Source organism: Dromaius novaehollandiae, chromosome 1, assembly GCF_036370855.1.
Source record: "Dromaius novaehollandiae isolate bDroNov1 chromosome 1, bDroNov1.hap1, whole genome shotgun sequence".
NCBI classification, from domain to species: Eukaryota; Metazoa; Chordata; class Aves; order Casuariiformes; family Dromaiidae; genus Dromaius; species Dromaius novaehollandiae.
The window spans coordinates 188,972,790-188,999,002 of NC_088098.1; the positions used below are offsets into that span (position 1 = coordinate 188,972,790).

A 26,213-nucleotide genomic window follows, 5' to 3' on the forward strand; every position below is an offset into this window, starting at 1 on the left:
TAGCCACTCCTCAAAGGAGAAAAAAGTTGGAACTGTTCTGTGACCCACTTCACAAATATTTAGTTATCTCATTGTTCATCTACTGATAACATAAGGTATTCCTTTAGCTTGTTTTAATGGGTACTTATTATATTTACTCTATGCTTTTCTTGCTGTTGCTTCAGCAAACATCTTAGGGAAAAAAACATCAAACTTGCATGGAATTACAGAGTCCAACAAAAACAAATTCCACTACCCTTTGAAATACTAACTGCAGCTTTTGTTAATCTGGTAAAGTAACTAGTTATCACTGCTACCAACCTTTGAACATAACCATTTTGTGATTCTTCTTTTTTGCACATACCCTTGATTTATCAAGATGAGGAACTTTTGTTGGCTGCTTCTACTGGGCACTTTCCTAGGAAGCAGATGTGAACTCCAATCCCCTCAGGCTTCTGAAGGACCTCAAACCCAGGTTTTCTGTTTCTTGGGTGAATCCCCTGGCCTTGAGATTGCTTCAGACACTGTCTTAAATTCTTCTGATGGATTTTATCAGGTCATGCCAATTTTTAAGCACCTCACTGGACTTAGCGGTCTCTAGTCTCTCGCTGTCTTTCCCATTCCCCTTTTCTGATCACAGTGTGTGTCCTTACCACCTACTGTTTTTGCCAACTGTGATAAGATACCAGATTACAATTAATCTATTAATGTGTACTGAAGTGGAAGAGGAGAAAGAAACAAAGGCCTTAAGCACTTTGGCTTTCTCAGCATCATGCTAACCTTCCACCCTATGTTGTAGTTGAAGACTAATTCTCATGTTAGTCTTGCTACTACTGTTACAGCCAGATACAAACATAGAATTGATTTGTATACAGAGGTCCAATTTTTCAAGCAAAGATGAATTTTTAAAACCTAGACCATATCTGATGCAGAAGGAAAACATCTCTGTATCATTTATTTCTGAGCAGAAGACTCTGTGCCTCTGAGGAAATACAGAAAGAGACTTTCCTTAGCTCAGACATTTCCAACAGAAACTGTGCCTGTTAAGCCTTCATATATTGTCAGATTACAGACAAAAACTGCTTGCACACATTCATAGAGTACCTGTTACCCCATTGCCACATGGATATACAGAGACTGTTACAAGACAGATTTCAGGTCTCCTTTATAAACACTTAAAAATATAAAATACTTATTACATATCCCTCAGTTTTCCAATATTTTAGTCAGCTATTTGTTTTGAAGAACAAGGCCTACACACTGGAAAACACAATCTGGGAGTAACCAGCTTAGGATAAAAGCTAACTGTGCTAGTAGTAACTTAACCTGCATATGCAAGAAGAGGCTGAGGTGAGGCAAGAACGAGGAACAAAAAAGCAAACCTCTTGGTTTTGGTAAAAGTGTACCTTGTTAAATAGCAGAAGCTCTGGTAGATATGCTTGCAAGAGAGTTCCTGTTCTTAAATAAGGCTGGAGCCTATATCTGTCTAGATCACAAATAGCTGTTTCAAAACCCTTTACCTACATTTTTGCCAGAAGTTTATCTAAATACTTTGCATTAGCCAGGCTGTAAATGCGATATTAAGGTATGTTAGTCTTAAGTTTTAATCGCAAAGACACAGTACTGTTCTGTATCTTCACCACAGCTCTCTAAAAATGGGCTTCTGTAAGGACATTAAGAAACTGAGAGTTGATTCTCTATTTAATCAAGCTTTGACATTTACCTTATACACAAAATGAACATTTAATTCAAAGGTAACTTGTACAAATGCACAGACGCTTTTCTTTTTTTTCTTTTTTTTTTGAGATAGGGGAATAAAAAAAACCCCAAACCTGTCCCCCGCAACCACACTTGAGTGCAATGAAATGTTGAAGCACAATTCATTCCTGAAACCTCCACAACAATGCAACCAACAGGGGGCTGTCTGGCTACACGATGTTAATGAATCCGTAACAGAATCCTTTTTCTGACTGCGCAACCTACCACTCGGGCATGCACACTCCCTACCTAAAACTCATAGTCACACAGGTCATTTTACAGCTTTCACACCCCCAAAACAGCAGCTCTTGTGTGTCTTTGCCCCATACTACTGCAAATGTATTAGTTTTAAATATGTCTGAAAATAGCAGAAATTGCCTATTTGAAAAGTGGGAGATTTTCACATCATTTGCCTTGATATGAAAGGTGTGTCACAACTGTTTTGGTATGTTAAGAAGTTATTTTTGTATGAGCATGTTTGTATTCATTTTGAAGAAAAGAGTTAGACTATGACAGAGCTAGCCTGTTTGTTCCTGCTTCTGGGACTTAGGGTTTTTTCCCCTTATACTTTTTTCCCCCATTCCAAGTGAACCAATGATGGATCTAGGAAAAAATCTAATTTAATAGAAGTTGCATTGCATCACCTTATGGGTCAATAAATGAACAACAACTGGCAATTCTGCAAGTCTCCTTGCAAATTTACAGAGCACAGCTTGGGAAAACAAGACAAAGCTGAGCAGAAATTAACTGTTTTTAGTCAAAGTTTCATATAGGAAATCAAAAAATAATTCAAAAGGGAACTTCCATCTTTGTGACAATTGCACAGAGCATCAAATATATGCACACAGAGCATTAAATAGCATGATGAGGGCTCCATTCAGCTCAGTTTGCAGAAGTGAGGCTTTAAAAATCAGAATTTCCACTGAATATAGTAAGAAGAACAGACTTGCAAGTGCGTAACCTTCTAGAAGGCTGAGGACAGTAAGTCACCAAACAGAAGCACACAAGGAGCAAATACTTCATTATGATTTTGTAGCTGCAGTCAAACACTGGTCAGTGTCTGTGTTGTGAAAAGTGAACAGCACTGTATGCTTACAGATGATATAGACCACAATAAGGGGCAAACTTTGCTATAATGTGTGTATTTACCTCCTTAAGGTGAATGTACATGCAAAAGGAACTGCTCAGTCATAGTATGAAACAAAAATGCTTTCTTATGACATAGCCTATTGCTTTAGGATTCAGATTTAGAAATGTGAATATTTTTAGCTCTACAAATTAAATTCAGATGTGGAAGAAGTATTCAAGACTCATCAGCTAGTAATTCACAAATCATTTTGTAGCAACACACTTAAAGTCCACAGGTATAGTTTGAAGTAGTGAACCAGGAATTATGTTTTCAATTTGTGTGTTTCTAAATTAACAGAAGTACAAGAAAATAAGGTGATCCGCAGCAAATAAGCAGAGATTCCAGCTGACTGTCCTAAACTATCCTTCCCCCTGAAAGTAACAGCTAGGTCAGAGTTACTGGAACACCATGCTTGGAAGTACCTTCCTCAGAAAGGCTAATAAATTTGGTTTGCTTCTACTTTTCAGATAGTTTCTTTGAAACAGCTCTCCATTTCTTATCACTGTGCATAAGACATCTCTATTACGAACTGAGATGACTCAAAGACTCCTATGACTATTTCACAGGGTCTACTTCTGGCATTTCTGTTATGGTATTGGGATCTTAAAAGCCCTGAAGTTTTGCTCAGCTCTGCATTCATTATTGATAGGCCTATAAAAGAAAGAAGTCTTTGAAAAGCTCTCCTTGTCCTGTATTAAGGGATTTTCTTTAGGAATTCAGCAGACTAACCTTGTGTCACCCAAGGCAGAGTGGTAGGAAACAAACTCTTTCTGAGGTTGTATTACTTTTCCAATGGATCATATGAATACTTGTCATTTCTTTCCTGTCTCCTCCCAATTTATGGTTAGAGCATACATGGTACATGGACACTGTACATTAACATCTACAGGGATGAAAGACAAATCAAACTTTTCTGAAACTCCTGTCCTAGCACATATATTGTGAGAGCAGTTAATCTTGTAGCTTTCATACTGCACATAAAAGACATGAGCCAGCTGTTCTGTCACCACCTTTGAAAAATTTAAAGAACAGATAAGCAAAAATATGTCTGTAGGAGTGTCAAGGAGAAGAGTAAGGCCCTGAGTGTCCCTTACATGGATTTAAGCTATGTGGAAAAGCACCTTAAGTTTGGACTGCCTTTCTCAATAGAGTGAAAGGGAACTTTTCGCTGCTGCCAGCACTGCAGCTCACACAGCAAGCACATTCAGAGAGCTGAGCTCACCAAAAAAACCTAACCTAAAGTCATTTGGTGAAACCACCATGGAAACATCAGAGCCAGGGTAACCCTGAAGGGAATAGGAGGACTTTGTCAGCCCCAAATTTGTCTGGTTTAAGAACTACAGAACTATAAAACCATTATCATATATTACTGTTGACTATTCTAACTGGTCCAATAATATAATCCCTGAAGCTTTTTCTTTGTCTTTATTGCAATGAAATATTAAAAATTGACATATTTTAGAAAAGCTTTATATTCTATAATTTATGCCTTACATAGTTCAGATTTTAATACTTCAAAATTTTTGGAGTATTTTACAAAAGTTTCCAAAATGTTGTATTTTTAAACCCAGAAATTTAAGCACATAGAAGTTGCTGATAAAAGATTCCTTAAAGGCTAGTAAAGTCACAAGCTTTTCCTGCAAAAACTCTTAGGGAGATCTGAAACTTTCTATGACTGTCTCCTATGGTAATAAATAGCAGAAGAAAATATTATGGATATAGTATTATTCCTGTTTCTCAACGGAAGCTAAGTAAAGAAGAGTTCAGACTCAGCATCTAGCTAGTCACCACTGTAGCCTTAAGACTGAAGACTCAAACTGGATAAATGCTATTATAATTAGTTCATCCTTTTCAAAAATGTTGAATATAGGGTTCAAATTTTACATTAAGAGACAGAGGCAATATTAGATAAGTTTCATTTTTTTATTAACTACTCTAAAAAAGTCAAATATGTAAAATATTGGGGCGTTACATCTGAAAAAATCATTAAATGACTTCCACCAGAAACAAGCTGCTTAAATTAGAATGAAAAAGTGATAGCAAAGTGATACCAACTCCGACTCAGAAAGAAATGAACAGTGTCACTTGTGCCATTGCATTTTCCCCATCGCTTTTTCTTATCTCTGTTTATAGTTCCAACATTTTCCTCTGATACACACATACAATTGCCAGCTTAGAAAGGAGATTTACATATATGCCAGATATTGAAGTTTTCCTTCAAATATATTTCAAACTTTTTTTTAAACAAAGAATTGCTGCTTTTCTTTGAGTTAAACTGTGATAAAATAGTAGCTCACCACTTCAGATATATTACTATCAATCATTTCCTGTGACTTCCGTGATAGGAGGTGGTGACAGAGAACATGAAGGGAGTCTAAACATTTCAAATTTCACGGAATACTGCTACTATTGCTACCAGAGTAGGAAAGACTTCCCCCAATACTTATCAAGATACCATGATTAAGGGAAAAGCTGAAAGATTTTCAGATCTCTGTATCATGAATATCAAGCATGGAATCGTTGTTAGTGTAGTATGCAGTACTGCATTTGAAATTTGAAGAACAATGGCTTGTACAAGTTATAAACACAAGAGTAAGTCATTTGACATTTTTAAAGAAGCACTGTTTAATATTGTACACTAGAAATTAACAGTGTCAGAATTTAACTGGCTTATTCCTTCTGTCACATAGATCTCTCTATAAATCAGGTGAATGCATTGTAAAATATGCCAGAGAAGTTCAAACATGAACATTACCTTCAATATATAAAAGATGTTGCAAAATATTGAAGGTGATACTTATGAAATATCATTCCAAAATATATCTAACTAATGTTCAATAGCTATATAAACAAAATGCATCTGTGATAAGATAGGACAGAGATCAGAGGTGAACACGAAGGGACAAATAGACCATGAACCAGCAACTTGGAAGCTCTGTGCTTCTCAGCTTGAGCAGGCAACAAGGAAAATTCACTGTTGATCTTTCCTTTAAAAGATGCACAATACTCATCTCTTCCTCTGAGATCAGAATTAATAAATGCCATAGAAAAATCCATAAGGAAATGCATCACTGTAGTACAGCTACTAAACAAAACTAGGTTCTTCATTTGTTTTGCAGCAGCCCTTCAAGGTAAGGGCTTATTATCCCTATTTTAAATGTAAGATGGAAGTGCTTAAAAGCAAAAAATAAAAGTAAAAAGCATGCAAGAGTTTGAGGCAAGATATTTAGGAGATCATTATCAACAGATATAACATTACATAGCATTTTATTTCAAATTACAACTCTCAAGAAACTCGGCTGCAAATATGCACAGTCAGTGTTTCTGTCAGACCAGAACTCTGACGTGAATGAAGAATATAAATACATACTAAAAAAAAAAAATAAAAAATAAAAAAACCCCACCCACCCAAAAACAAAACAAAACACGGCCTAGTAACTTGTTCAGCATCAGATAGGAACACAGGCAGAAAAATAAATACCACAACCAGTTCTTCTTAAGTTTTCTCACTTGACATTACAATGAGAACATGGTTTGCTCTATCTGCAGTCTTTTGTTCCATTTCACAAGTAATTTTCTACAAATTTCTGCCACACCTGCAGCAGAATGAGACTTCTAACTTGCACAGCCAACAAGCATCTTCCCTAACTCAGCAAAACAGGCCAATCCTATTCATTAGATCATTAAATATTCCATATGATCATGAAGATTGCATACCAGTATACTAACATAAGGGGGCAAATTAAAGTTGTACAGTCTTAACCCCAGGATTAACTAACTTTAACTTCTCAGTGTTTCCATTTTGCAATCTTAATGTTCTTTAAATAATTTTTACAGTTCAACTGTTAAGGTTCCCCCCCCCCCCCCCAGCCCCTAAACATGTTCTCCCTTAAATTCCAATGCTCACATTGGTTGAAACTTTTTTTTTTTTTTTTAAAACTTCCTTTTCACAAGCAGAATGACTGCTGAGAGCAGCAGCAGGGTTGTCATCTTCTGTGTGGATGAGTTTGCCAGTGGATTTCACATATGATAGCAAAAGCTAAGTCTTAACAGTCTTCACACTCCCTTCTGGCTCTGAAGTATGGAGTGCTCTAGTGAATGCAAGGAATGATCTGAGGTGGGCAAACCCCTTTCCCTAAGCCTGGCTTGTGTTCTTTTTGCCTCAGGCCAGATTCCATTTGTGAGGTTGCTGCTTCTTCCAATTTCAAGAAAACAAACAAACAAGCAACCTGTCCCAGTCTTTCCATTTTCCCAGTTCATCAGCTCAGTCCTTCCCCTATCAGTTCCCAACTCCAGTCTTTCAACACTGGATCCTCAGACATGCTGCTCTCATTGGTTGTCTTCACTCCTCTATAGCTAGTACTCTCAAATTTATTTCCAAGCAAGCCTACCTTTTGTTTCCCTTTTATATGAATTAAGCAACTTTTTTGTCTACAGTTCCTAAGCCTAGCAGAAAATAAGCACCTAAACTGAAAACAAGGAGCATCCTTTTCTTAACCCATGCAAAATCCATAGGAGTCTAGAGCTGCAATTGCAGGAAGAGTTCAGTTTGGCTACAGGCTGGGGCATGCCCATGCAGGCAGTCCCTGGGAAATATAGTTGTTAATATTTAAAGCAATGATGAACTATGCAAGAATGTAATTTTTTTCCAAAGGTTCAGAAATTAAACAATTTAGGGCAGGACTTCACAAAAATTTTAAGTCATATTCTTGACAACAAATCCCACCTGGGACTTCGTTTCCTCAGTTGAGCTCTACTTCTGCAAATTCTCAAACTGTAGTTCTATCTTCTCACTAAACTGTTATAAGCAGTCACGGCTACCAAACAAACCAGTCCAACCTTCTCCCTTCTCCTTTCTTGCCTTTTCACACTCCCTACCAGCCCCTGCCTTGGGCCAGCATGGAGTTTTTGTAGTGAACCAGACTGAGGAAGCATTCTGTTTCACCATGCACATGGATGCTTGCACTGGCACAAGGTGGTGGTCAGGAACCAATAGTTGGGCCACTGGACTTTGACAAAGTGATGCAGACAGGCCTACTTGTTGTACGCGCTCAGATCTTTCTGATCAGCTCTTTAGACTAAGATCTGCGCTCAGCTAGTCTCTGAGGGAAAGCCTAGACACATGAAAATACTGGCTTTACCAGAGTAACAGGGTGGATGATCCGCAGAAAGTACCACAGTCTTCAGTGCACTAGCAAAATCAGTACTTTTAAAGAAAGAGGAATAGTGGAAGAGTAATGCTATTTTTCTTTTAATATCCAGAGTCTGGCATTTCCAAGCATTTCTAAGTTTAAGGGCAGAAATGCATGTGAAGGTCTTTAGTAGCAAAGGATTATAGATGGGCAAATATAACTACTCAAAGAAGCCTCAGTGAGAAAGCTCTCCAACTTTCAGGCAGATAGCATATTTTTTCTGAGTAGTCAACCTCATTTTGGCCAGGTATCTTAAGTGACCTGTCCTAGGTAATGGACACACAGAAGCTTGGTTACTTCATGAAAAACTATGGGCTAATATTGGATAGCTTTACTCTTAAGAAGTGCTTAGGTTTGAACCGAATTGGAAATTCTAGCCATTATAATTTTACTAGTTCAAATCCATAGCAGGGGCAGATGGAAATTTTCTTTTTTTTTTTTAATCAGTGTGTACATCAGCTGAAATGCTACCTGGTAAAATAATAAAAATTTATGAATTATAAAAACATGGATTCATATTCACCTACATCATGTTTGTACCTGTGCAATTACACCAGCAGCAGTCCACTGAAGCCTGAAGTCAAAACAAATCCCCAATGCAAATAAGCTTTTTGCTTTACTTCTAAAACATACATATGATGCATAAACTTAAGGTTGTAAGCAACTTATTTGAAGAAGGGCATTATATTTTAATGGTAAGATGTAATAAGGCTAATAAAACTAGATTAGCAAGTGATACTGAGTCATAATAGTGAAGAAAATAAAATCTTAAAAGGAAACATACTTTCTTTCAGATCTTAACTGTATCTAAAATTAGTGACATTTACATAACCATTAGTCTACATTTGACTCACCACACAGTTCTTGCATGCTGCTTTTAAAAGAAAAGGAGCCTATGCAATTTCCCTTCCTTTTGCAGCAGTTTCATCATCTCAATGAGAGATTCCCCTACAAAGGAAATATCTTCATGGAAAATGAGAAAAAAAATTAGTAAATTCACAACCAGTTATACAGTTTAAATTTCTAAACCTAAAATTGTTACCTGTCAGTAACAACTGTGATTTAAGAAATAAATTTAACATTTTATTAAGTTTTATTAATAATAATTTTGGAAGCCATTTTTGCTTTTTGTTCACAATTTGCTGAAAATATGACAAAACATTTCCCAGTTTCCATCCAGTAAGAAAGGGCTGTAAAAATGAATATAGTTTTAATTAAGAGCATTTTAATAAAGTTCTAATATTTAAAGTAATTCAGTTTTGATGATGATTTTATACACTTACCAAAGCACTGACTGTTAGACAGGTGTAGGTAGAGATAGCTCCTTAATTAATTTGGCATTCATACAAACCAAAGTATTCAAAACTACATATACACCAGTTCTAGATGTACCATCAGATACTATCAAGTCCTAAAAATTGGTACTGAACAGATGAAAATAAAAACAAAAGCCCAGAAAATGTTCATGAACAATCAACAGATAGATAATAACAGCAAAAAAGCTTCAGAAAATATGTCAAATGTCCTTTCCCATGACTCACATGCAGAAACGACTAGCCTTACTTCAGCAGCACAGTTAATACTGGAGATATTTACAGTCTTAACACCAATATTTACGTGCTGCTAAAGTATGACAGACATCAGGATCACACAATTTACTAATTCGTAAGTGATGTTTCTCTTCCAGATGCTGAAATCCTTGTATTTTTGAGGCAGCACAATATGGCCTGCACCTTTTCAAAACCCACAAACCATTATGTGCTGCTACGTTATGCCAAGGTGTCTACCATACTTCAAGGAAATAGAAACATATGCTGAAAGCTGAATGCAGAATTTTCTTGTTGAGCATTAGTTTTTACATACTGACATAGGCTGTATTAATAAAGTATGAAATGTTCATAAAGCATTTGTCCATTGCCAAAATTACAGCTTCACTGTAAATAAGCAGTTGACTTTATTATCAATTGCGCATACCTTAAGGAGATACGGACCAGAAACTGGACAGTTAGGTGTATGATTGGAGGGACTAAAGGTTGTGCAGATGTTTACTTCAAAACTATTTTCTACTCTGACTTTTGATCAGCTGAAAACCCCTGACATGAAACATAACGTTAAAAAAAAAGTGCTAATTTCAAAACCCGTTTCTGTCAACTACTGTGGCCTTTAAGCCATTTGTTACTTGTGCAGAAGGTTACTGATCCCACAGTCTCTGGGCAGAGAGATTTACAAGTGCTTCTTCACATACTTCAGGGGAAAAAAACCCCAATCAGATTGTTAGCAAGACAGCAACTTGTAGGAGCTGATCTGCCTTAGTTCACATCCCTGCGAGGTATCCTTTCCTTATGCTAAGGTACACAAAATTGCTATGACAACAGCTACTGACACAGACTGGACCCAAGTGTTCCATCCCACTGTAATGAGTCTTCTGGGCAGTTCATGATAAAACAACTTCCGTAAATTAAAAGGGCTATCGCTAAGCATGAAGCAGTTTTGGGGGCCAGAAAGGAAAACTTACCAGACCTTCCCCCTTTTTTTCCTTCCTATGTTTGCTTCTACAATAATACTGCAGGCTGGTCTCTTCTAGAAGGGTTTGTTAGTATAGCTGTTTCAGTTAAAATGAGACTGGCCAGTGTAAGCATACAGGTAGCTGCTGCACACTGAGGTTTTTATATGGCTAAGCACTTATGCTATCTGCAGAGCTGCATAAAAAAACTAATTCTAGTATATTTTATACATGCACAGCTATATCTACACTTCTATATAGACTAAATCTTACAGATAGTTTTATTTTGATTTTCAGATTTCCCTTCATCAAGAGACTTGATAAATTGTGCCTATATAATCCAGCTGGCCTGTCCTCACTATCAGATAAAAACATTGGCATTAATAGGGAGGGGGAAAAAAAAGAATCTCTTTTGTTAAATAGTGTTTAACAATTGTGCCTTGTTAAAACTAACAGCAAAGGTATGCTGTGCCAGCTGTTTCTTTGTGAAGAAACTGTTCTAGGCATAATCCAGGAGATGAAAAGGAGGAAAAAATTCTCCACCAGATATACACAGAGTGGCGGGTTCAGATAAGAAAAGTGTGGATGCTAGCATAGATGCTAGCTACTGGTAAGAGATTTGCTTAAATTTTTCTGGGAAAAAGACTATGAAAGATGTTCTCCAACCAAAGCAAATACTGCCTCTTACATATAGATTTACCTTAAAAGATCAAAAGAAAATTATTTAAAGTAAATAAGACAGCTGCAACATTTAATTCCTTTGGAAATACATTTCTCATCTGTACGCCTGAGCCAAATTCTTTATTTGTAAACTATGTATATTTAACTAGATTCTGTTGCTTCAATTGCCTAGCTGTTCTTAGCTTTCTAGCATAAGCATGGAGGCTTTTGCTGTTGCATAATTAAATCTCTCTAAAATTAAACTACACACATCACGAAACTAAGACTTGGCAGAGCTATTATGATATTTTCTACAGCAAGTGCTTTAGTAGTAGAACTTGCAAGTAATTCCCCCCACCCACCCAAAACATGAACAGAAAAACCTCACAAACATAACAAGATTGTGTATTTTCTACTTTACAACTAAAAAAACCCAAACAAACAAACAAACAAAACCCAAGAACTAAAAATCTACAAACACAACAGAACTGTGTATCTTCTACTTTATGATTAAAAATGCATTTTCTCTGTAAGGAGCAATAGCAAGTTTCTGGATTAAATTGAAAAAAAAAAGTGAGAGGAGGGGATGAAGAACAAGAAAAGGATGAAAGGAGGAAGATGAGGATAAAATAGTACCAACGGTCTATCCCGCCAAAGCCATCTAAAATCTAAGCAAGAAATCTCCTGAATGTAGATCTACAGGGGTGTTTGTACAAAGCTTTGTTGTGCTATGTTTTGGTCATAAGGCTATTAGAGTCAGCATCAAAAGCGCTCCTTCTACTTCTATCCTTGTGTCTTCAGTTGGAGGGGGATGATTCAGGAGACTTCAATAAAGGCTGGGAATCATCATGTATGTAGAGAGAGCTCCGTTAGACCCTTTCTAGACCTCTCAAAGTGCAAGCTCTGCTGGGGAAGATGGAAGAATTCTGAAGCAGCAGCATTTAAATTCCACAGAAGCAGACACATGCACAAAAATCAGGATGTTGTTAGAAAAGGAATTAAAAAAAGAAATATACATGTTTATGTGTGCATGTTTATGCACACACACACACACTTAAAGGGAGGAGCCTTCCCTTGACTTCAATAACTTTTAGTTGATTTATCAAAGACCATGCCTAGTATCAAATACCATGTTCATTTTTTGTTAGTTCATGGTTAAGAGTTTAAGACAACACAAAGCCCAATTCATTTTATTCCTGACCACATGAAAACCAAATACAATTGAATTGGTTGCTCTTAGGAATACTAATATGCTCCTTAAACTCTACATAACATATCCCATTCAAAAAGGTGATTGCCATTAGTCAGCAATCTGACAGTCCTGTGATTTGGAGGAAAACAGATCAAGGCCTTTCTATTAAACAGAGCATATGATCTCTGATGTCCAAGAACACAAAATGAGATCAAATATTTACATGTGCCTTTTGATCATACATCAAAAGCACTCTCTTGGTATTTCTAGGCCAAAATGCCTTCCACACTGATACCGTTATACACCATTTGCACACAACCATAGACCGTTGTTTGGGGTACATACTTGTTGAGACAAAGCAACACAGAACCACTGTGAAAGTAAGGCTATTGCTTCACTGTTCATTATGACCCTTTTTCAACTTCATTTCAATTTAAAAATCAGAAATCTCAAGATGAAATACATTGAAAGACTTAACATGATGGTTTAGACTATGGAACGCTATTTGTCTGCCAGTGGTATTCTCCCCATAGCACAGTCATCAGAAAGATTACATCTCCTTACTTCAGTTTCCCCACTTCAGCTTCTTAGTTTAAACTAGGAATGGGACAGTTTGCACTTAGATAACACAGTATCAAATGGGGGGCAGTTGTGACAGACATGTCTCATTTTGTGAATTCCACAAAGACAGTAATGTCCACTCCTACGGTAGATAGACTTTTTTTTTTGACAACTCCAAGTAAATTTGCAATGTTTTCCTCCAGAGCTCACAACTCAATGACCCTAATGCACCATTCAATACAAATAAATGCATGTATACACACTGACAGTTCAATACTTGCTGTAAATATTTATTTTTTACTAAATTCATTTAAGCTAGCAGGGCTCCTTAGCTCCAGAAAAAAAACAGAATTAAAGGGACACTCTCACTTCAATATTAAGAAACCTAAACAATTCTAACCTCAAACATCACAAATTTTAAGACCTGAAAGTGTATTTAGCTGTGTGTTGATAATACGATTTACTCCCTCCCCCTCTGTTTAAACAACAGTAGTTTCACTTTATTTTTGCCATATGCTTACTCAATGCCGTAATATTTATATTGTAAACACACTGGAATTTATAACTCTTGCTCATTCTCAAAACTTATATTTGGGTAATTTTCTGAACACAAACAGAATGAATATTTGAACAGAGGTGACTAGCACTGAGCTGGAGTTTTGGTTGCAAATTATAAATAAGGTACAGCATACGAACTTTGACAAAACAGTGATTGTCCATTAACCGTTTCATGGTCACGTCAACAATTTCCACCATGTAATCATTGTAATAGGTTGCGGCAGCTACAGAAATTGTATGGTATGCCATAATTTGCTCAACATGTAAAGTATTAATAGTGAAAGTTAAGCACACATCTGCTTATTACTGAAGTTTGCTGTTATTAAATGGGGAGAATCTATATAAAGTGTCCAGCTATCTCTCCAAGGATCACAAACAAACTTATTTAGACTAGCTGGAGAACTACTGCAAAAGATAAGCATAAGATAAACATATAAAGCCACCTGAAAGTAAAAAACAAACACACACACATACACACACAGGAAGTAAAACATTAAGAAAATCTAAAGTATAAGAATACCTGGAAGTTTGGAAATGCAGTTATGGTATATCAGCATCAAATTCAGTTTTATGTCCTTTTTACATCCACCTCAGCACTATCTACTGCTCACACTGGCCTGACTCACATGTTCTGTCGTATGAGCTGCATTCCTGGTTTTGTCATTGTAGTCATGAAAATAAATCCAGATGAAAACAGGTGTTTTGTAGCACAATATTGACTCTTCTATTGGAGTGGTGGATAGCATTCAAAACGCACTGAATTTATGTTGAAGGCAAGATACTAAAGGTAGTCTGTTCTGATTTGAGAAATTACAAGTCTAGGACTTCAAGCAGTTTTTAAAACTTGCAAGCCAAAAAAGCAGCACTAAGGGAAGCTGGCATAGGTAGCAGATAGAAATAAGATATTTTAGTATTGACTTTAGCTTAAAAATAAAGTAAGATCAACTCCCCTCATCTCTTTCCAGCTTCCAAAAAGTGATTTGTCAGACGTTGATGCCTTAACTAGACTGCTATGTGAAATACTTCACAGTGAACTTGTAACAAGCTCTGGGCTCTAGCAGAGTTTGTAAAAGCTGTATTTAAGAAAAGCTTTCCTGATCTCTCTTGATGGCACTAGTATAGCCTGCACATGACTTTCAAAAACACATCTTCCCTATACCTTTGGCATGTACACAGGAAGAAAACTGTTTGTGAAGACTTTCAAACTATACCAGCATTATGCTTTCCACTAGAAAGCACACATACAAAATGAAAGGAAATATGAAGAAGCTATTTTATGAATTCTATGAAGTTTTATGTTTCATTGTAGCAGCCATTAACATATTCATTTTTTTTCCTATTTTTAACACAAAGGTATCAATACTTAGTCTAGTGGACCTACTGTGAAAGAAAGGGGGGGGGGGGGAAGCCCAGATTGTCTTAAAATACAACTTAAGTTTTCAAATTAGTCTTTTAAAGTTTTTCCTAACAACTTTTCAGACCAAAAATTAACATATATTTTACAAATTCTCCAATAAACATATATCCTACAAATTATTTAGATTATTACACTATTACATCCTCAAGAGATTATCCTGTGGCTATAGTTCAAGCTTACAAAAAGCTTGCTAAAGTGCACAGAATCATTGCAGTGAAAGAGAAAAATGGAGCAATCCTTTTCCAAATAACAAAAGGCATACAACACAAACCAGCTATATAATGGAAAGTCATTAAGATAGAGAACAGGTTTTCTTCTTAAATATACTAGATTCCTCATAGTTTTTTTCTAAAAACAAGGATAAAAGAATTAAAACTCAGTTCTGTCCATTTTATTCATTTCTAGTCTTCTTACAGAATTATTTAAAAAAAAAAAAAAGGTGGGGGAAGAGGGCTTAATTTTTATTCTTAGAAGACTTGCTCTTTCAGCCCAGGAAGCAGTCACAGGCCTAGTGTAAAATTTTGCTTTCTCCTACCAAAGCTGGCATCAGAGCTGTATGAAAGAAAGTCATTCAGGTATTGCTGTTTAAATCTTCTCTCTCTATAACATACATCAAAGCTCTTCTTGTCCTCAATAAAATTACAACAGGGTCCCTGGTGTTCAGTGCACACAACGAGTTTTCAAACTACTGCCGGAAAAGTGGAAAATACAGTAGCCAGTGCTAAGCAGACTGGCTTCCCAGTTTCTGTCTCATCTGAAATTGCTAAATAACAACAATAATTCACAGAATATAGCTATATATTTAAAAAAAATAACTTGGCCTGATATGCAAGTAATATGGCTTGCACTACGCAGAAGCATAAACCCTAAATTCTGATTTTGTTGCATCTCAGAATTTTATGGGATTATAATGTCAAAAGACAAAAACTGGACCAGAGCGCAGATTGCAATCCCACTTGCAAGGGCTAAATTTGCTGCATGTCTGTTTCCAAAGATTTAGGGTAAGTGTGACAGTGCTGTAAAATAAGGGTCAAAGCACAGAAAGACCAAAGCCACAGAACAAATAGGTTTTCCTGTCCTGAAAAAAGTTGTTTTGTGGTAGCCTGTCTCCTGGCTCAGATGGTAAATTTATCTTTTTGTTCTATGCCTTGACATCATCACTACATGACTTCCATAAAATACCACACAACTGTATGACTTATAAAAGGTAAGGCTGCAACTGTTGGAAGAAATCAACTGGACTGTTAACTAGTGGATTCCCTTAACAACTGAGCAATTACCCCCTGATATTTGCTAGAATTCTTCCAATCCTTAGCTGTATTTCTACAACTTCATTATTTAATTGTTCATTTGAATAGAAGTTTAGAGTATCCTTAAACATCTTTGGCATACAGATTCCTAATAATATTATCTACTGAGATTTTTGTTTATTCAATGGTAGCTGAGGAAACATACAGAAGCAGCAGCTCAGGTAGGAGGTTGTTTTATTCCCTTCCTTTCCCCTCCCCTCCCAATAAAATAGCCATAGAAGAGATATCTACACACGCAGATACTCATGCATATACTCACTTTCAAAAATGCGTATGGGTTTGTTCCCTGCCCTTCATCAATGAGACCCACTGCTCCTAGAACTGAGCTAATGTGGAGGAATACGGTGCTTTCTAAGGCAGACACAGCTTGCTAAGCAGTGAAGCTCATTTTTCAAGTTAGAATCATTTAGGATATGCCTTTCTAAAACAACAACAATAGAAGAGTTTTGCCAAATGGAAGGACCTTTATCCACTACAAAAAAAGATAAGGATGCTGGGTGCCTCTTAGGGCTTTATATTAAGATAGATTTTCAATATTTCACTAACAAGCTTAAAGTAAAACCATGCTGAATTATCAAATGTTAGCATATTATGAAAAAGATGTATTATGCAATCCCTAAAGCACAGCAGCAGTCAAGAAATCTAAATTGTAGTCTCTGTCCTATCAAACTGTCTAGTGAATATCCACAAACCAAAAAGACGACACTAATCTCTTAGCAATTAACATTCAGCATTTTTCTAAAATGAAAGACTAGTTGACAGTACATTCTTTGGGCAAATGTCAGTATTCTGAGAATTTTCTCCCCCTTATATTCCAAACCTATATGAAAGAATCTGAATTAAAACTAGAGTTGTGCATTATCTTTTTATATAATTAGAAATAACCTTAAGAAATATGCTTTCATGTTTGCAAATTAAATAGTATTTGTAATTTGCTCTACCAGGTCTAGAGTATGACATTTTGAAAATCAGATCTTCATTATAAGTATTTTCCCTTCAAAACAGATGGTTTCTGCTCTCAAAGTTACTATATTTAATTTTTTTAGTTCTACTAACTTACTTGAAAGCTAGAATTTGAGATTCAGATATGCTGAATTAGATTAAAAAAATATAAAACTTACCTTTCAACTGTGGAGACCTACAATGGTTTTTGAGTTTCAGGGCCATCAAAATAGAAGTTTCATGTTTTCAAAAGAAAGCAGATTCCTTTGCCTTTACTCTGCATTAAGCTGCAAGAGATGTCTGATTCCTATTTTAAACATCAAATGTAGCTTTTAGGAACACTATTTGTTTTTTCCTCCTGAAATTAAATACAGTTGAAAAATATCTTATTATACAAAAAGCCTAGTATACCATACAAAAGGCCTACTCCAATCATCCTACACTTTCTGAAGGAAATGATTACTCCTCATCTCTCAAGAAGCATTGGTGCGAAAATACTGATTTTCCTTCTGGTGAATAGCAACCCACAAGTTAAGGAACTGATGCAAACTGGCAGATTTCCCCTTCTAATTCTGAGTCATATGCGTCATCTTTTTGTCAAAAGCTGGGAAGAAAAAGAATCTCTCTTCCAGCCTGCCACATGAAACCACCTGCTTAAAGATAGAACAGAACAATATTGCAATAGTGGCCTGCATGCTGCTGGTACTTACAAATTTGTTCTTGCTTTGTTCAAACAAATAAAATTTTGAATACAGCCTTAGATATCAACTTATCTATCAATAGACCTTAACTCTTTGATTTAGGCCTAAAAATCAAACTGCTAGAAGAAAAAGGGAGAGGAGAGCCATGCTGACATGAAAATGCTAATGTTTTACCTGCAAAAGGCTAAAGATTCAGTTCCTTAAAAGCTTACATGCATGCATGGTTTAAGCACTTGAGTGTTTAGCTAGATTTGGTATGAATATTCACATATTCAAAATCAAGAGTTCACATGCATTGTTAAGACCTCATCTATCACTGTCCTTGATTATCAGCTAACTTTCTAAGCTCTACCCCCTCTCCCAAAAAAAGAGAAACCTCCCCCCAACCCCAGAGAACCTAACCACTTCAGAGTGGGCTAAATTTCACATAAACCATTTTTTTTCTTCTGTGCATTTGGCAAATTAAGAAGTAAAAAAATTTTGTTTTCTTCTTTCACAGATTCATCAAGGTCAGTTATTGTTGGATTTTATTCTGTGTGATGACACAATCTCTTTTCCAAAGGCTCCAGCGCCAATTAAGGTTGGGCACATCATTGCCAGTAGATTACATATTTTCAAATCGCACCAGAGTTGCTGGCAGAACCTGCAGAAGACAGGTGTAAATGTTTACTGTAACAGTGCATTGCAATATTTCTATCCATTTGTAGCACTGCCTAAGTGAGTATAAGCAAGTGTTACATAAAAAAAAAAATCTTTAAAAGAAAAGAGCAGTTAAAGCAAGAGTAAGTTTTAGTCATCTATAATAAGTTGTGCAAAGAATGCCCAGATACTACTGCTAAAAAAAAAAAGGGTACAGAATGTAGGAACGATCACACCATTTTTATCTCAGATTAGCATAAACATATAAAAATAAATACACACACACACACACACACACACACACTTATAAAATGCCCTCTTGTTAAAATTTGTACTATGGCACTTGCAAGCATTTACATGGCTGGATACATACATTTCAATATAATGAAATAGAATTTTCATTGCTAAAATAAGAATTCTTGAGTGCTTTTCAAGAACCATGACATCACCATTTGCATTACAGTTTACTGTTTACGAGCATTCATGATATTCTGTAAATCTATAATGAACATTGCAACCAATAAAATCTATAATTTATTATGTAATACTTTGTTATGTAAATTATTTAAACCATGCACAATATACACAGATGAGCTCTCCACCTCAGTTTAGTATTAAATACAGCACCTGATTCAATGAAAATGAATTATTTATACTTTTTTATTAATTAACATAATTTTGCAATATTTTGTAATGGCTCTCCTGGCTACTGGTATTACTGCGAATTGGTTACAATTGGTCAAAAAAGTATTTTCCACACTACTAATGCTTTTAAACAAATTCAGTATATTTTTTACTCACCAGATAGTCCGTTTTCCTTAAGAACAAAAGCATTGCATTTAAGTATCTGTGCAATGTTAGCCTACCACCCAAAGCCCTGTATCTTTCAGAAAGCATCTTAAGGGTTCAATGTAGCAAACAAGAGCAGATTAAAAACAACACTCCCCCTACCCCCCCAAACACACACACACTGAATAAATTATGCCTTTTTTGACAGTGACCAGAGTGAGTGAGGGAAAAAACAAAACAAAACTGTGGAATTAGAGGTTTCTTAAATTTTAATTCAACAAAGCATAGAAACTGGCTTAAGTTCCTCCTTATTCAGTGGAGCACTCGGAGATATATTGAAGTAATTTACTGGACATGAAAAGTGAGCTAAATAAATGATATATAGGGGGGTGGTGACAAAGACCAACTTCTGCCTGGGGAGGGCAGTCTTCATAGGATCCCTCTCTGTTCAATAGCGGGGCATAGGCACCCTGAGCTGCCCTGAGGCAGTGGGTAAGCTAGGATCCTGCTTAAGCTAGGATCCTGCTTTGAATTGCCCTCTAGTGTTAGCCTTCATGAATTCCTCCCTCAATGACAGGTTTTTACATAATGGCAAGTGGGTCACCAACATAAGTTATATTAACTTAAAAATAAAACTAAAAAGATTGCACAACATTTTGAAGGATCATTCTCATGTCAAAAGACTGTGGGATTAACAAACTAAATATCACACATCAAAAATGCAAGAGGGAATCTACATTTCTAAATAGAAAAAATAATCAAGGGCAATAAATTTAAGAGACAATCTATGAACATTCTCGTATTTTGCATTTCCACTGGTTTCTTATGTAATTTTACAAAAATACAAATTCCTGAAACAAATACACAATATTCAAAGCCAAATCACTGTAATTACAGTGACATAGCTGGAATCAAGATCTTAATGAAAATTGAAGAGTTACTGATGTAAAAACAGAACACAGTCTACCAGTATTAATACTCTAGAAGGAATTATTCTCTCACTGCTGGTTCAAGAGTCTCCTAGTTACATTCTAAACTGGATACAAAACAGGCACCATGCAAATGAAGATCTAGATTTTAAACCTGGCAATTCCATGAAGAAAAGTACAAGCATTTTTCTCTGAGTTTATTTTAGAGTATTTTAGCTACTTTTGAATTTATCAGAGATCCAACGAATTTATGATGTAAAAAGTACAGTTTTAATAATTAAAGTATGGAGAACATATTCTTGGTAACCCTTGCATACCATCTAGACTATTGATATCCACATCCATAACAAAGATCGGCATATGACCCTTTGTTTAAAAAGACAAAACAAACGACCCCTCCCCCCCCAACTCCACAACCCCCAAAACACAGGCTTAAGTCATATATAGCTACAATACCTAACTAATACTCATTCTACCTGAGAACTGAAAAATATTATTGGAATCAAGGGATCTAATACATTTAGGAAATACACATTTGACACTTGTATAACTGCTGTGCTTGCCACCAAGAGCATCATTCTCCCTTCTCCTGAAACCCTGGGAAAGTCTTTTGTTTTTGGGGAGCTTGGGGGGCAAAGGACAGGTACATAAACAGAAGATAGTTATTTTTGATAAACAGTTTGTCTGTCTTGTGCAGGATACTGCTGACATTGTCACCCCTATGTCAAAGAATCCTGTTCTGCAATAGGCATTTTGTATATACATTTTGATTTAGAGACTGACTTTCCCCTAGAAGCCCTTAAAATGTTTCTCAGTGGATAGGGCATCCTCTTCTCCTAATTCTCGATCTTAACCAAAATATGGAAGAGTTTATAATAGGAGGAAGTAAAGTGTTTCCAGAATTACCGAAGTGATAATAGCCTCAAAACCACAGTATCTGTCCAATCTAACAAGAACAAATTTTTCTCCAAAGTTATACAGAAAATCTAAATCAAATGTTCTGATTTCTCAGATCCACTGTAAGTCCTGTCTTGCCCCAAATTTTCAATATATCTAAAACTGACTTACATTATGCTCTATTTTGCAGTAGGAAATTATCAGTTAAAATCATAACCATGCTGATAATCACAATGTTGTAAAAAAAGTTGAAGTTCTTTTTCAAATTAATATTTAGATCAATTTCTTACTAGAAAAAAAAATCACTGTTACTACCAAACAAAAAGTGGATTGATGGATGAAATCATGACAATTTTTGGACTGAAGTATTCAAAAAAACATGAAAGGGCACTTACAGTAAGTAAAAAGCATGTTCTTAAAGTTTAGTGGATTAATGGAAAGGTGTAAATATTTTAGAGATATCTGCATGTTACCAAGATTTTTAAATACTGCACAAATGAAAATAATACATATGTTGCAGCTCTCATGCTTCAAATATATTGTCTTAGTAGTGGGATTGACATCCTACTTGCATGATATTTTGTTAAAAAACATTAATTTTCTCAAAATATTGCTGCAAAAAATGTTATTAGAAAAAAAGTTCTCTAAAAAAAATCCCCCCACACTCAGAAAAATAATTACTCTGAATATCCATGTAGTTAAAATAAATTCAAAATTAACAAAGCTAGAAATAGGGCTTATTCAAACACACTACTCTGTCAGCAATCACATCTTCATACATGCTCTCTACTTTTCATGTCACTCTGAACAGCAGTCTAAAACAAGGTGGATTAACGAGCCATCAATACAGTAGTCGAACTTCTAATAGAACTCTGATTACATCTCTCTCTCTCCCCCCACCACATCTTAAGTGTATCGGCTTACAGGAATTCCTACTTAGCTTTTTGTTGTAATTTAAAAGAAAAAAAGAAAAAATGCAATACCTTACTCTCACATATTTGGTTTTGGGTAGGAACAACAAGTATTAAAACATGCTAATGTGGGATATTTAAACTATTTTTCTGAAAGAATTTGTATGTCATTTTTTCTTCTTTCCCAATTGCCTTGCAGGACCATTTTTTTTTCAACAGGCAAGAAAAAAAGAAAGAAGTGTAATTGTGTACCAGTTTGAAATCCTTGCAGTATAGATGTATCATTAAATGCCTGACCTGATAACAAAAGTTAAATGTTTATTTTAAATCTAATAGTATACAGAACTCCATTTTAAAATAATGTTAAGGCTGAATCTAGTTTAGACTAGCAAAAATCCAGAAAATTTAGTTGTTTCAGATTTCAAAAATTAAAACAGCTATGCCCAAGATATTATAAGGTTTTCAAACAATGGCTGATTTTACATGTGTTGTAATAACAACGCATGGGTTGCATTAATAGCTGCATATCTCTTTCCGGGAAATTATTTAAGTTGCATTTGAAAAGCAAGAGAAATCCTAAAAGAAAGCATAAATGAGTTGACAAAGTCATCTGCAACAGCTCTTTCAGAACAGTATTAAGCATGCACTGTCAGCTATCGAATTATGATTTAGTCAACAAGGTCTGTAGAGTCTCATGTGAATACCTATATTACGAATAGTAAAAGTGACCATGGAAAGTTACACATGGGAAGCACTTCAGCAAAGAAGTCTGTACATTTTTATCTTTTCAGCCTCATTACAATTAGCTATTGCAAAACAGTTTACGAAGTTAACCATACAATTTGTAATAGCCACACCAACAATTTTTAAGGGGCCAGCACTCAGCCCTTATTCAGGCTCTTCTTCCAACAAAAATCAATAGGAATTTTGCCTAAATAACAACTGCAACAGCAGAAGCTAAAAGTAAGAAAATACCCCCGCCCCCCCGCCCCGAAAGCTTCAACTACTCCTTGGGGCATGAAACAGCCATGCTGACTATTAAATATAGAAAAGTTCTAGAACAGAAATAATACAGGCCAAATTTCAACATGAAAATGTTCTAGAGCTAATCAACACTTGAAAAGTGGATTTTAATGATAACTGACAACTGCAGCACACTTGAAAGGTATTTGTGCTTGTAAATGAGTAAGGTTTGTAATTAAATACATTACTGCAAAATTCCTCCCTGGACTTTTTTTTTTTTGTTTAATTTATTAAGACTTGTATCAAAGTTCAAAATATTTTAGTATCTTTTATTCATGAAAGAAAATAAAGTTTGGATCTAATAAGCACATGAGTGATTAGAACTACTTGTGTATTTAGAAGTTTGCAGGATTAGGCCCTAAATTTAAAATCCCTTTGATTTACAGTTGTGAAGCAGACACTATAGTTTTTGTTGAATAAGATTCTATGAGAAATACTCTGAACTTGTGTCAGACGAAGGAACACTCCATCAAACTTTCACCTTTTAAATATGTCACAAGGGAGCCTTAGATACCTTTGCCTTGCACTATAATCCTCATTTTCATTAACAAGAATGTAATTGCTTTTGTATGGGGGGAAAAAAATGAACAAAATCATAGAAGTGTTTTGTGAAATCCTAATAGTCTTAAGAGAACTAAAAAAAAAATTAGAAATGCAGTATATTTAGAGAAGAGTTTCTAGACAGATTGTAAAATATTTATTTATTTAGGATCACATTAGACATGTTATCCCAACACTGTAACAACATTAATAGAAATACTTTTACTGTTATTTTTAATCACAAAAAGAGAGACTGAAACTTAAAGAATTATCTATTTATTAATCACAAATTGCAAAGTTAATATAAGGTTAAGTTTCACTTGTTTTCCTAGATTCTATATTTTGTGTGTTCCAAGTTTTGTTTCTGATCTGATAGCTTTCTACAGGAGCTCTTAACTACTCATAAAATTATAGCAATATATGAAAAATATATTCAGGACATCGTCTGCCTCAGATACTTCTACAACAGGAGGTGTATTAATAGTAAAAGCTAGCAGTTCTTCAGTCATATTAGGCATTGGTTACAACATCGAGGAAAGCTGAAATTTACACTTCACTGGATTTGCTGGAACCTTTTCTTGGTATAAATTAGCAGTTACTGGGACAATCTAAAATTCTGTTCTCTAAAACTTGTCTAGTATTATGGTACAATTACTTCCTACCAAAAAAAGTACTCTTGAAAACAGACAGATTTGATTAAGGATAAAAACTGGATTCCAGCTGAAAGCTGGAATTGCTAATGTCACGACATGTTCATAAAATTTGTTGTGCCATAATATATTTTACTGAAGATAACGTTTTACAGTTTTTTCTCCTTCATTTACAATTTAAACAAATTTACTCAATCCAAGCACAGCTACTATTTTAATTTCAATTGTTTATGTAAATACTCAGTTAAGATTATTCATATACAAGTAGATAGGTTATGATTACTTTGAATGGATTTCTCAGTTTCAGCCAAATTAGCACTTTTAGTGCAATGCAGGACTTGCAAGATGAGTGTAGTATAGTTCATATTTATTAGTCTTAAGTTATGCACTCTTTTACTATACAATAGTTATTTATTGACAAATATATGAAATACTTCAAATTTCTGACTGTTCTTCTAAAGGTGGAGGGCTCTGAAAACCATTTTCCCTGTTTTCTGTTTCTTTACTTGTCAAGTAGCTAGCTTATGAATACTTTTAAGAACAGATTTTGCACATTACATTGAAATGCACTCAACTAGTTCTCTATTCTTTTCTTTAAACACACCTGACAAAAAAGCTACTTAAAAATACACTATATCACCCATATTTTGTTTCTGGATTAGCAACTTTTCAGCTGGAGTAATTGCCAAGACAAGAATATGATAACAATACTATATGGAGAATTTATATAACTTCAATGATCAAGGCAATTGCAAACTGAGCTTTTTGTGCATACTTTGGCCACTTTATTTCCTTCTGAAGACAGCCTGTGTGAATACTTTTATTTAATTCTTCTTCACACTCCCTCTGTAAATTTTAAAAGACTATTCTAACAAAGAAAATCTTGAACAAACCCAGCAGAACTGGCTTATTTTGATCAATCCAAGTAAGTTATATTATGATATAATTTTTTTAAAATAAAGAACATATGTAATAAGAGAAATGTTAATATAATATATACCATGCTCATGTTCCATCAACCTTCCAGAGAGAGTTTTTCAATCACAGAAGTAAGTCGTTCTCCAAAATCAGCTCTCTATTGAAAGGTCAAAACCTGCAATAAAAGTGTCATGTATTATAACATTTTTCCAACACCCACAGTTTCATGGTTGATCCCCAAACATAGATGTAGGTCATTGGGTTGACCCTCGCATTGTCTATGTTACAGGAAACCCTAATTTTAAAAATACTTTTTTTTTAACCAAACTGACTTGATTAGGAACACCTGTGATAGGCCTCTTTATTATCAGAAGCCTCCTGAAACAAATCAGATTAGCATGTTCCTGCTTTCATTCTTCTCACAGAATTTTAAGAGCAAAGTAAGAGGGGAAAAAAAAGGGGGGGGGGGAGCCACCCCTCCCCCAACCTCTCCCTCTGCCCCCAAGCAGGTAAGTATAAACTACTTAACTGATGCATGAGTGCTACTGTCATACTTCCCAAATATGCTATTGACTATTAAGTATTCAGCTTCTAGTGTTTTTCTTTAAGGAGATTTCTTTTTTTCTTTTAAAGACATGAGTAGTACCACTAGTGCCTTTACTAAAATGTAGTTGTATAAATATTAGTTACCTTAAAACATGAAATGGAAATAGCAGTCATATACACTCAGAGATGAAATTAAAAAAAAAAAAAGAAAAGAAAATAAATATAGTGGCCATGAGAGTAATCAGGTAAGAACAAAACATAACTTGACAGCAATAGTAACTATCTTCAAATATCTACTGGAGGAAACAATGCACTCACAAAGTCAAATTCTTAAATTTAGTTTGCCTTTTTTTGTACTGTAGATAGTATAACAGGACACATCCTATGTCTAATACATGAGCAGCAGATGCCTAGATCAGGTCACCTGTTCACAGATATTTCCACAGATTTGCTCTCTATTCTTTAGGCA

General features: G+C 35.3%; 1 long non-coding RNA gene across 2 annotated transcripts in view; it reads right to left on the reverse strand.

Annotated features, from left to right (window-relative positions):
- The window catches only part of LOC112988128 (uncharacterized), a 90,383-nt gene that overhangs the window by 7,238 nt on the left and 56,932 nt on the right, over window positions 1-26,213 (reverse strand). For both annotated transcript variants that reach the window (XR_010387255.1, XR_010387257.1), the window contains 3 exons: window positions 25,281-25,373; window positions 17,381-18,545; window positions 8,913-9,021 (listed from right to left, as the gene is read on the reverse strand). This is a non-coding gene — a long non-coding RNA (uncharacterized LOC112988128). The remainder of the gene's footprint in view (window positions 1-8,912; window positions 9,022-17,380; window positions 18,546-25,280; window positions 25,374-26,213) is intronic.